Genomic DNA, 9,706 nt, shown 5'->3' with positions numbered 1-9,706 from the left:
TATGTGGATGACCTCCACTGTTCTCCCTTATAGGCAGCATGTGAGGAAGACAGTGTACACTTGTTAAAACTCTTATCTGGTAAAGGCCATTAAGTTTCTAAGGAAAAATTACAACGGGTAAAAACCCAGGAAAAATATTTAGGCCACCTAATTTCAGAAAGTGGACCACACTCAGACCTAGACTGCATACAAGACATTTTATAATCCCGTATAATCCCTATAATTCTCTATAAATCCAGAACTGAGCACCAGCTCTGTGGATTTCTCAGGTTTGCTGTATCCCCAGGTCTTCTCTTCTGGCCCAACGCCTCTGCTAAAACCACCAAACCTGACCCCATTGTTTGGGAAGACCCAGAAGATATGGCTTTTGACAAGCAAACAGGGAATTTTATTAAATCCCCCAGCCTTGGGACACCCTAATTATCAACTGCTATGGTTTGAATGTTTGTCTTCTCCAAAACTCATGATGAAACTTAATCCTCAATACAGCAGGATTGAGAAGTATTGCCTTTAGGAGGTGATTAGGTCATGAGGGTTCTGCTCTCGTGAATGAGTTAATCTATTCATGGATTTGGGGCTTGATGGGTTAATGGATTACTGAGCTATTCTGGGAGTGAGACTGCTGTCTTCATAAGAGGAAGAGAGACCACCCCCCTCACCATGTGATGTCCTGAGCCACCTCCCCTAGCACTCTGCAGGGAGTCCCCACCAGCAAGAAGGCCCTCACCAGATATGCCCCCTTGACTTCGGACTTCCCAGCTTCCAGAACTGTGATAAATAAATTCTTTTTCTTTATAAATTACCCAGTCTCAGGTATTCAGTCACATCAACAGGAGACTAAGGCAACTCCCCTTCTTCACTTGATCTTAGCCAAAAGGCCGAGAAGTGATGCAACCCCCAATTCTTCCTTTCTGTATATGAAAAAAAAGGAAGCACCCTGACAGTTTTAACTGAAAAGCACGCAGCTGGCCATGGTTGGGGGGCTGAGGTAGAAGGATCACTTAAGACAGGAGTTTGAGACTAGCCTTAGCAACATAACGAGACCCCTCACCACACACACAAAAATTAAATATTAGCCTGGCATAGTAGCACACCTGTAGTCCCACCTACTTGGGAGGCTGAGGTGGAAGGAGCACTTAAACCTAGGAGTTGAAGGCTGCAGTGAGCTGTGATCATGCCACTGCACTCCAGCCTGAGTGACAGAGTGAGACTCTGTCTCTGAAGAAAATTTAAATTGAAAAAGTTTTAAAAGCATAGAAATCAGCATATTCCCGTATGATACTACAGTGAACAGTGGGACCTGGGAGCTTGCAGATCTCCTCCTTGTCTGAGGGCTATCCGTACCACCACCCTGTGGGTCAAATCCACCAAAGAAGTCATCAGGGGATCTCCTTGGGCCATTTTTGTGCGACATTTTCTTCTATCCACCTCACCTTTTATGAGATCCTTCTGTTAACCACTCCCCATATTACTTTCTCTTGCTGTAATAAACCTAATCCTGCCACTCTCCTTCCTCTCTACTCTGGGATGAGATGCCACATGACTGTCTAATTTTAGTGGATCATCATTTATTTATTTATTTATTTATTTACTTATTTATTTATTTATTTATTTATGTATTTATTTTGAGACAGAGTCTCGCTCTGTCACCCAGGCTGGAGTGCAGTGGCCTGATCTCAGCTCACTGCAAGCTCTTCCTCCCAGGTTCACGTCATTCTCCTGCCTCAGCCTCCTGAGTAGCTGGGACCACAGGCACCCGCCACCACATCCGGCTAATTTTTTTTGTATTTTTAGTAGAGACGGGGTTTCACCGTGTTAGCCAGGATGGTCTCGATCTCCTGACCTTGTGATCCGCCCGCCTCGGCCTCCCAAATTCCTGGGATTACAGGCTTGAGCCACCACGCCCGGCCAGTGGATCATCTTATGATTCCCCGAAAGGATTTACAGAAAACTCCCCTGGACAATGTGAAGCTATCCTGGTTCACAGATGGTTCATACTTCCAGGATGATCACGGTGAATATCCTACGCCCACTTGCTTTGAGGTTGGGAAAGCAGTCGCTTGGCCTTCAGCCACTCGAGCCCAGCAGGTGGAGCTATTTGCCCTCACTGGAGCCTGCCTTCTCACTAAGGGAAAATCTGCTAATCTTTGTACAGATAGCAGGTAAGCATTTGGAGTTGCTTATGATTTTGGAATGTTGTGGAAACAGGTTTCCTCACTTTCAGTAATGAACCTTATGATTTATTATATGCAATACAAATACCTGCTGCTGTGGCCATGATAAAGGTTCCAGGCCATTTGAAACTAGATTCCATGGAGGCTAGAGGACACCACCTTGCTGAGAATGTTGCTAAGAATGCTGCCCTTAAGAGCCTACTGATCTGGCCAGGCGTGGTGGCTCAAGCCTGTAATCCCAGCACTTTGGGAGGCCGAGACGGGTGGATCACGAGGTCAGGAGATCGAGACCATCCTGGCTAACACGGTGCAACCCCGTCTCTACTAAGGAATACAAAAAAACTAGCCGGGCGAGGTGGCAGGCGCCTGTAGTCCCAACTACTCGGGAGGCTGAGGCAGGAGAATGGCGTAAACCTGGGAGGCGGAGCTTGCCGTGAGCTGAGATTCGGCCATTGCACTCCAGCCCGGGCGGCAGAGCCAGACTCCGTCTCAAAAAAAAAAAAAAAAAAAAAAAGTCCTACTGATCAATTCTCTGTCATGGAGTTACCCAGTTGGAAAGATTTCCAAAGGATATGATCTTAGAACAATGACTAAAGATGAACATTACTGAGCACCAGAGGCCAAAAAAAAAAAAAAAAAACACAATGGGAAAAATACAGGCTGATGGTTCAGTGATAGAGAGGAACTCTGGTATGGACCAAGTAAAAGGCCTGTACTTTTACTTTTCTCCATGAAATTTCTGTTAAGTATTGTGCATGAATTGAGCCATGGGGCTGTGGAAAAGAGGATCATTTTTATGAAACAGTACTGGTAGGGCCATGTCAATGGACTTGCTAAAAGGGCTTACCTCGCCTGCCAGACCTGCTTTGAAATCAAACCTGGAAAACCAGTGTGAACTGCCCTTGGCCATTCTGACCTGCCTAATGGGCCACACAGGGTTTGGCAGATGGACTTCATCCAGATGCTTCCTTCACATGGGTATACATATGTCTTAAGTAAGTTAGCATACTGAAACATTAATTACTAAGCATAAGTTTAAACACTTTGGCATTGTGTTTTTATATGGTATAGAGAAGCTAAGTGTATTTAGGTCTAGTAATATGAAATATTGTTTCCGGAAATTATGAAATGGAGAATGCTGATATAAGTTCACCACAATGCTTGCTAGTATTCTAGAAATTAAGATTCTAACAGTTAAAAGTTATAATAACATATGGGATTAAACTACTAGAAAGAAAACAACTTTGTCTGCAAGGGAAAAAATATGTGTTTGATAGGAAAAGATATGAAGAACACATTTTTGTTTAACAAAGGGGTTATAAATGGTTGGTGGAAATTTTGTGTTCTCAAACCTGACTGAAATTGAATGGATTTATTTGAATGGTTTTATTAAAATTAGCTTTAGCATTAATAGTACACTGGTGCAAAAGTAGTATTTGCTCATTGTTAAGATGACAAAGTTTTCTTGGAGTATTGGTCTGAGAATGTGAAGGATTCTTTTTCCTTTCAGTTGGTGTGGGAAAAGAAGATTTTGTGTTTTATCAAGATAATTTTTTGTGCTTTGGCTTTTATTAGGTCTTTATTTTTTATTTTTATTTAGTTATTTATTTTTGAGACGATGTCTGGCTCTATTGCCCAGGCTGGAGGGCAGTGGCACCATCCTGGCTCACTGCAACCTCTGTCACCTAGGCTCATGCATCCTCCCACCTCAGCCTCTCAAGTAGCTGGGACTACAGGTGCACACCACCAGGCCCGGCTAATTTTTGTATTTTTTGTCAAGATAAGGTTTCACTATGTTGCCCAGGCTGGTCTCAAACTCGTGAACTCAAGAAATCCACCCGCCTCAGGCTCCCAAAATGCTGAGATTACAGGTGTGAGCCACCATGCCCAACCTGGGTCTTTGATTATTTAAGTGAGTCTTCACAACATTAAATACCTAAGTTTTTGTTGACAACTCTATAACCTATATTTGCCTTTTGAAGTATTTTATTACTCTGGTTAAATCAATGACTGTTATTCCACAGTGACCTGTGATCCTATTTTAATCAAGTGTTTTAAACTTTTTTACATTTTGACAAATTTCCCAAAATCCAATTCTAAATTAAGTCTTTTTGAGTCAAGCTAATTTTGGGATATTCCAGAAGGCCTCTGGAACATCCAAAAGAGATATATCAAACCAATTATTTTCATTTGGCATATTAAATTATATGGGGGCCAGGCATGGTGGCTCACACCTGTAATTCCAGCACTTTGAGGGGCCATGGTGGATGGATCTCTTGAGCTCAGGAGTTCAAGACCAGCCTGGGCAACATGGTGAAACCCCATCTCTACCAAAAAACAAAAGATTAGCCAGGCATGGTGGCACACAACTGTGGTCCCAGCTACTCGAAAGGCTGAGGTGGGAGGATTGCTTGAGCCCGGTAGATGGAGGTTGCAGTGAGCCAAGATTGCAGCACTGTACTCTGTCACCCAGAGTACAGAGTGGGTGACACTGGGTGTCAGAGCTAGACTCTGTCTCAAAACAAAACTATATGGGAAGTATTGTCAAATAACTGATGCTAAGCCATCTTTGAATTATTTTTGTATGAACGTGTTATTAATATGTGTTTCATAAATTGTATAAAATTCCTAAGACTCCGGTATGTTAGCCATGATTTTGGTTATTTTGTTAAATTGTTGTATGCCACAGAAATAATTAAATTTTCTTGTCAACTGAAACATTATTATTAGGCACTCTCATCAGATCTTTACCTATGGCCATTTAAAGTCTGGTTGTTCACAGTTAATTGGTTTACAATCATGCTTTTCTAAAAGTGTTTTGCAAGCAACTATAATCCTAAAGTGGTTGTGTCTTCAAGGAGATGCATGGAAACCTTGGTGCTTTGGGAAAAACTCTCTCAAATCGGGTTTTTCCTTTGTTCTCACAGAAGAACACAGAAGACTTCTGTGATGAAAGGTGTAGGGTTTTTCACCACACACCAGGCAGCAGACACCAGCGAGGTGTCCTCCAATTCAATTCTAACACTATCTACCTGGAGATAGTGTCAGATTTCACAGGCTTGGGGCTCAGTCCTCAAGACTGCCCCCGACACTCTCAGACACCAGTTGCAAGTCCAGGTCTCAGGAAAGTCTGACCAATTGGCTTCAAGCTGGGGGTGCCACAACCCTCTCTTTAGGTTTTATTAATTTGCTAGAGTGGCTCACGGAACTCAGGGAAACATGTTTTTTGTTTCGTTTTGTTTTTTGTTTTTGTTTCTGTTTTGAGACAGAGTCTTGCTCCGTTGCCCAGGCTGGAGTACAGTGGCATGATCTCGACTCACTGCAACCTCCGCCTCCCGGGTTCAAGCGATTCTCCTGCTTCAGCCTCCTGAGTAGCTGGGATCACAGGCGCCCACCACCATGCCCAACTAACTTTTATATTTTTAGTAGAGACGAGGTTTTGCCATGTAGGCCAGGCTGGTCTTAAACGCCTGACCTCAGGTGATCTGCCTGCCTTGGCCTCCCAAAGTGCTGGGATTATAGGCGTGAGCCACCATGCCCAGCCAATTTTTGTTTTAACTTGAAACACAAACGCTTTATTTAAAGACTCATCTGAATTCCTGTGTGGCAGGCCAAGAATAAAATAAAGGAGAATGCAGCACACCATTCTCACCGGTCAAGTGGTCAAACCCAACATCCAAGACCCAGCGAGCAGCCAAGGTCAGTGCAACCTCCCGACCTCTGGCTCTGACTCCAACAGGGTGAGCACAAAGCCCTCGCACATGGAGCCTTTTACATTGTGGATGATGGAGCAGCTCGTATCCTCCATAAATTCCATGCGCATCTGCGTGCACTGTCCCTTAGAGCCAGTTCTGCCCAGAACCTTGGTGACCCTGGCCAGCTTGATAGGCTGCACGTGGCTGGTGTCCATGATGGCAGTGTGGTGGCAGTTGGGTTAAGATAACACTTACGTTTGCTGGTTTATTAAAAAGGGTATTTTTAAGGATACAAATCAACAGCAAGATGAAGAGGCGCATAAGGTGAGGTCTGGAAGGGTCCTAAGCACAGGAGCTTCTGTCCTCATGGAGTTAGGGTGCAACATCCTCCCAGCCTGTAGATGAGTTCTTCTTCACCTTTCTCTCAGCCTTCACATGTTCAGCTCTCTGGATGCCCCCCAAACCCTGCCCTGTGGGCCTTCTATACTTTATTGGTTGTCCATGATAGAAGCATGGACAACTGTGTCAAAACATGATTGAATTTTTTTTAAAAAGTCTGATCTAAACCTAGCAAGACATCTCCACGTCCTTCCTCCAGAGTATGGGGAAGGGCCCTTTCTGGAATGAGGGTCTTTTGATCCACAATCAGATTAGAGTCCTGCCTTGGGCAAATGAAAGAGAAGGGCAGAGATATTCTGTCTCCTGAGACCCAAAGCACCCAACATTATAACAAAAGACTGTAACAATGGTTCTTAGAACTATGACCTAGGAACTGTGGACAAAGAACTATGACCTAGGAACTGTGGACAACATCTCTATATCAGGACACCACAGATGGAAAAGACTGTGACAAGTACAGGTTTCTGATGATTTTAAGATCATACCATTGGGCTGGGTAAGAATTTCTAGAACTCTAAGGGAAAAACTAGACTCACCAAATTACTAACCCAACATCAAGCAGGACAAAAATTAATCACATGAGACTAAATGGACTGACGAATTATGGGTTTCTATGTCTTTTTAAAATTCAAAAATATTGCTGGTTCTTTCGTTTTTCAGATTTAAGGAAACATTTCTTTTAGGCTATCTATAGCTTAAGGCAATTTGGTAACTTATACCTTTGTGAACAAAAATGGAGACATTTGCTTTTTTCTCCCTACCTGATCCTTCCAGAATTTAGAAACTACTCATGAGGATTCTTATTTTTATGACAAAATAATTATTTACATATGTTCAATAGAATCTGCTGTTGGCTGGGCATCTCAGTCTCCCAAAAGTGAGGGATTAATCCCAACACTTTGGGAGGCTGAGATGGGAGGGAAGATCACTTGAGGCTAGAAGGTTAAGGCTCTAGGGAGCTATTATTGCACCACTGTGCTCCAGCCTGGGCAACAGAGTGAGGCCCTGACAGAAGAAGAGGAAGAAAGAAGAAAGAAGAGGAAGAAGGAGGAGGAGAATCTTCCCTCTTTATAACAGGACACAATTAGAAATATTGGATATATTATGACTGGGATATCGAAATTGAGACTGTAGATACAGACTTTGCCTGCAGTACTTACAGACACATTCTGTCTACACTGGCTTCCTAGCGTTGAAAGATTTTTAAAAGTTCATTCTGAGATTCCTGATCTAAAGTTCCAGCCAAGCAAACTTCAAAAGAGCCTATGTGGTTGATTGCTATTCTCACTGAACTTCTCTAAATAAGCGGAGCAATTTGATGAGGCTAAACATTTTGCAAACAAATTAGTCTTACTCTGATTATCTCTGGTAGAAATGAGGGGCAACTGTAAAGAGAAAATGTATGTTTCAGAAGAAAGAACATTATAGTACACTTGTTATTAGATTGTAGCCTTGTTTGTTGTTCTAGAGTTTTTGTTATCTACCTGCAGAATGGACTGGACCCTGAATTCTTCTTGTTTCCTCCAATACATGTTGACAACTCTCCACCTTAAGAACAAAACTACTAAGCTGGACAACTTGATGTAAACATCAAGGGACAAGTCTCATGCCAACGTGTGGACCATACAGAGTTCACCAAACCACCTGTTGTCATAACCAGAGACAGTCATATTACAAATCAGGACCAGAAGTTGACAATTTTACACTGTGATGCTTTTCCCCAGATATCCAAACAGGACTAGCCTCTTGCCCCTCTCAATTTTTCCTTGCTCATGCCTACCTCTTTCAGTAGTTAGAATTTCACACCAGTAGCTTCTGTGGGTTACCTGATAAAAATATTGGGTCTGTCGGGCCAGACTCTGATCTTTATGACCCAACAGACTTTTTAGTTTATTTAGTGGGTAAGTTTGGCAACATCCCTGATGCAACTGTTTGGCACCAAAGCAAACCAGACCCACTTTTTCTCACTCCCTGCCTTAATTTTACATAGATTACCTACTAGCTGAACACGAAGGGGTCTTGTGTGGTTTCTGGCACATCTTGTTGCACAAGGATAAATACATCAGGTATTGTAGACTCAGTTGCAAAAAATTAACAAACAGGCTACTTGGTTAAAATGGGTAGACCCATTTTATATAGTTTGATCTATTCAGTTTTCGTTGGTTGGGTTCATGGGGACCCTGGCTAAGGAACATACTCCAAACCCTTGGTATTATCCTCCTGACAGTCACAATAGTGGTCTCCCTGGTGCACTGTATCCTTTCAAATGTTTTAAGTGTTTGCATGTGACCATCCATTGAACATCAAATGGTCCCTCTTCAGCTGGAATGACAAAAACTCAAAGAAATGCATGATCATGGCCAGGCGTGGTGGCTCACGCCTGTAATCCCATCACTTTGGGTGGCTGAGTAGGGCAGATCATGATGTCAGAAGTTTGAGACCAGCCTAGCCAACATGGTGAAACTCCGTCTGTACTAAAAATACAAAAATCAGCTGGGCATGGTGGCGGGCACCTGTAATCCCAGCTGCTCAGGAGGCTGAGGCAGCAGAATTGTTTGAACCCAGAAGGCGGAGGTTGCAGTGAGCCGAGATTGTGCTATTGCATTGGGTGACAGGGAAAGACTCCATCAAAAAAAAAAAAAAAAAAAAAAAAAAGGCATGATCATGAAGACACTGTAACCTATCAATGACGTGATGACGTGTTGAGATCAGAAACCCAAACTGATAGTAACTGAGAGAGGCATTTTTAAGTTTTGGTCAAGCTAGGTGACAGCCGGATCAAAATGGGTAAAAATTGTTTTTAAAAAATCATGGGAGGCCATTGTTTTGGACTGAGCTCTTGCGCTAGGTTCCAATAGACCAGACCAAACCAAAATTAAATCACTTATGTTAAATACCACATATGAAAATAAATCCCAAAACAGATTAGTTTTTCCTCAGTCGGCATAATAAGAAAGTCCCTTTTGCTCTCTAACCCTTACAAAAGAGTAACCTGAAGCAAGCTAAGGTTACCAATCTGTTATTTTTCTATCTTGTTTCCTTATTCTCTTCACCTTACAAAACCCATGGTTCTGATATCGCCCAGGCAGGGGGTTTTTATTTTTATTTTTTTGAGATGGAGTCTCGCTCTGCCGCCCAGTCTGGAGCGCAGTGGCGCATTTTGGCTCACTGCAAGTTCCACCTCCCGGGTTCACACCATTTGCCTGCCTCAGCCTCCCGAGCAGCTGGGAATACAGGCGCCCGCCACCACGCCTGGTTAATTCAGGCAAGGGCTTTTATTCTATTTTGTAGAATGAAGGCTGCCTCAATTCATGAATCACGAATAAAAGCCAACGAAATCAATGAACACATATGACATAATTTTGCCTCTGACAGTGAACTTTCCCTTTTTTGCCTAAAAAGCTTCTCCTTGCCCACCTCCCCCAATGCAGCACCCAT

Source organism: Theropithecus gelada, chromosome 1 (assembly GCF_003255815.1).
Source record: "Theropithecus gelada isolate Dixy chromosome 1, Tgel_1.0, whole genome shotgun sequence".
In the NCBI taxonomy this organism is placed as follows: domain Eukaryota; kingdom Metazoa; phylum Chordata; class Mammalia; order Primates; family Cercopithecidae; genus Theropithecus; species Theropithecus gelada.
This window is presented reverse-complemented; position numbering follows the sequence as displayed.